We start from the raw sequence: 2,969 nt of genomic DNA, 5'->3' as shown, positions 1-2,969 counted from the left end.
CTGGTTGGAGAACTGCACCAAAAATAACTTTTAGTTTACTACAACCGACAACAACACGCCAAGAATTTGTGCAAGTCAAACACGCTAACCACACAATGTCAAAACACAATGTAGACGGCGCAGCGAAGCGCGCCATGTCCATCTAGTAATGTAGTATGGTCACCACGGTAAACGACGCCGGCGCCGGCACCTCCACCCAGCTTTTCTCCCTTGCAAGCAAGTAGGTAGAACTTGTGGCATTCGATCTTACTCGATGATGAAGCCTCTGCCTGGCTCTCCCTCGTCCCTCGGGTCGGGCATGGCCCATGCATGCATGGTTGCCTGCAGTCTGCAGAATCGATCAGCAAGCACTCGCGGCGGCGCCGGCAACTGAAGTACTGAACTGCCAGTGACGCGGGTCTTGGGAGAGGCCGCTGCGTTCCAATGAATGATGTCCCAAGAAGCTGGGATCGATGATCGAAACAGTCGCTGGAGGTCAGACGGACTGCGTGGCCCGCGCGCGCTAGGCGACTTGGTGATGGACTGCCTCCACTCTCGTGCTGCTACGTGTCCCTACGTACATGCGGTTGAGACAGTCACACCGTCACCGGCCGGCGATTATGTTCCATCCTCGCCCCTTGCCGGATAGATATACTGCTGCCCGAGCTAGCACCATGTACTTTCTTGTTTTCATTTCCTTGATGATAGGCTCATTAGAGCTGCGTTACTGATAAATAACTTCAGAAAATTTAACACGAAATCCGTCGTAGTCTAGGTGGTTAGGATACTCGGCTCTCACCCGAGAGACCCGGGTTCAAGTCCCGGCGACGGAATCCTTTTGTTTTTGTTCTTCCTTTCATCGTGCTTTTAGTTTCGTTTTTTGCCTGATGCTCTGCGCCCGCTGCTCCGGTCACCTCGTCCGATCCGTTTCCTCCATGCGGACGCCTCCCTCTCCCGCCGCCGGCATCACGGCACGGGCGATGTTGGCTTCCGGTGGGCGCGCGCGTGCTAGCCCATGACCAACGACTGTTCCGGCACGGCAGTACGGCGCACACGACCCGCAGAATCAATGCGGCTGGCCGCTGGCCTAACCTAGCCACGTCCAGATGCACGAGGTTACCAAAATCGATCGAGCCGATCGTACTCAAGTGCCAAGCCCCCCGCTCTCGCTGCCGTTGCGGCCCGGCGCCGACATCTCACGAGGGGACCGCCCAGGACGGGGGCGAGGAAACCGGCCGGACCCACCTCACGAGGCGAGGACGGGCAGTCCTTGTTGGAAGCATTCAACACTGGCGTACGTATTACGGTGTACGGTGTACGTGCGCGCGCGTACATCGTGTGCGCACACAAATGGAACAGGTGGTACGCCATACCAAGAACGAGTAGCTCAAATCTGCGCTCGGAGCAGATTGACGGTTTAAATGATGCACAGAAATAACCACGAGTGCATCAGATTCAGTATGCTACATACTGGACTGTCCCTATGTGATGAACCGCATCGGTAGGCCATTCTTTTCGCTCAACGAACAGCGCTATACTCGTATAGAACAGAAGCAGCTTTGTACTACCTCCGTTTCAAAAAGCAAGGTGCGTATTTTAGTCAAACAGTCAAAGCATATTAAGTTTGTCTAAAACTTACACAAAAAATAACACTACTTGAAATAGTGAATGAATACCCCATGAAAATGCAACTTGTGGTGGACCTATTTATATAGATCTGGTATTCCACATACTCCTACTTTTTGTCCTCTATACTACCTCCGTTTTAAGGAATAAGGCACACACGTATTCCAAGACGAACTTTGACCATAAAAGTTGAACAATAAAATCTTGATTATATTATATGCAATTAGCACTGTTGGATTCGTATTGAAAAGCACTTTGTAATGATGCTAATTTAGTACAAACAATTTTTATATATTTGAAGTAATTCTTGGTCAAACAAAAAGCACGTAAAGCAAGGACGCCTTATTCCTTGAAACGGAGGTAGTACTTAGCTAAACTTAAACAATATTAACTTAATTTATATGAATTGTTTTATGAAATGGAGGTACTACGGTGTCGTTGTCTATTCGACAATACACTGGAAGAGGTATCCTCATGGAAGGGGGATGAAGATGGCGCCAAAGGATGGAGATCCATCGAGATGGTGGTACGTGATTTACCCAGCCTCGAATAACGCTACACGAGGGCAGGGCAAACTGCTGCTTGTCTGGAATTATCGGACGCTTGCGTGTATTACAATAAGTTGTGCTTGTGCCTCTAGGTCTCCCGGGATCCGACTTCTATAGGCGCCCAGATCCTAGAGTTTCTACAAAGAGTCCTATCCGGATACAAGTTACCTAACTACGGAACATTACATTATCGTGCAGGTCAAAGATCCACCTATCCCTAACTTGTCGTCATGGATCCGGCGTTCTTCATGGCCCTTCAGGGATCTGACTCCTTGCATTGGTCGGGGTGGATCCGGCTCTTTGTTTCTGGGCTGGACATCCTCCATCTTCAATCGACATTAACTTGGCCGCTCGGTGGGCCATAAGCGCCGCCACCACCATCTGTGAGCCACCCGGCCTTGCCGGATCTGGACCATGTCGATGGCATATCTATGAAGTATACCCACAACATACAATATACCATGATCTGTGAGGGCATCTCCGACGGCCCGACGTAAATGGACGCAAAGTGACTGTTTGCGTCCGCACGGTCAAAATTTGGGTCTGTCCCGAGCCTAGCGGTCCAACACAAACTGACCGGGTTGTCCACCAAGACGTATTTATGGTCCAAATTTGGGCCGCGAATACGCTCTTGTCCCGCCAGATAGGGACAACGAAATCTAGCATACCAAAAAACGTCCCTCCTCTTCTTTGCAGCCCTAGGGCGACACCGCCACCCCGCCACCACCCGCTACCCCCTCGCCGTAGTATCCAAGTTCTGTTTGGGCCACGACTCGCCGAAGTCGACGCTCCGTGCCAGGGTAGGGGAGATCCCTT

General features: G+C 51.0%; 1 non-coding gene across 1 annotated transcript; it reads left to right on the top strand.

The window, feature by feature from the left end:
* Positions 1–739: 739 nt before the first annotated feature.
* On the top strand, positions 740–812 carry TRNAE-CUC. Its single transcript has one exon. It is a non-coding gene; the product is annotated as a tRNA-Glu (tRNA).
* Positions 813–2,969: the final 2,157 nt, after the last annotated feature.

The sequence above is a fragment of the Lolium rigidum genome, chromosome 6 (genome assembly GCF_022539505.1).
Source record: "Lolium rigidum isolate FL_2022 chromosome 6, APGP_CSIRO_Lrig_0.1, whole genome shotgun sequence".
Taxonomy (NCBI): domain Eukaryota; kingdom Viridiplantae; phylum Streptophyta; class Magnoliopsida; order Poales; family Poaceae; genus Lolium; species Lolium rigidum.
The sequence above is the reverse complement of the archived record's forward strand: the minus strand, read 5'-3'. Positions and strand labels throughout refer to the sequence as shown.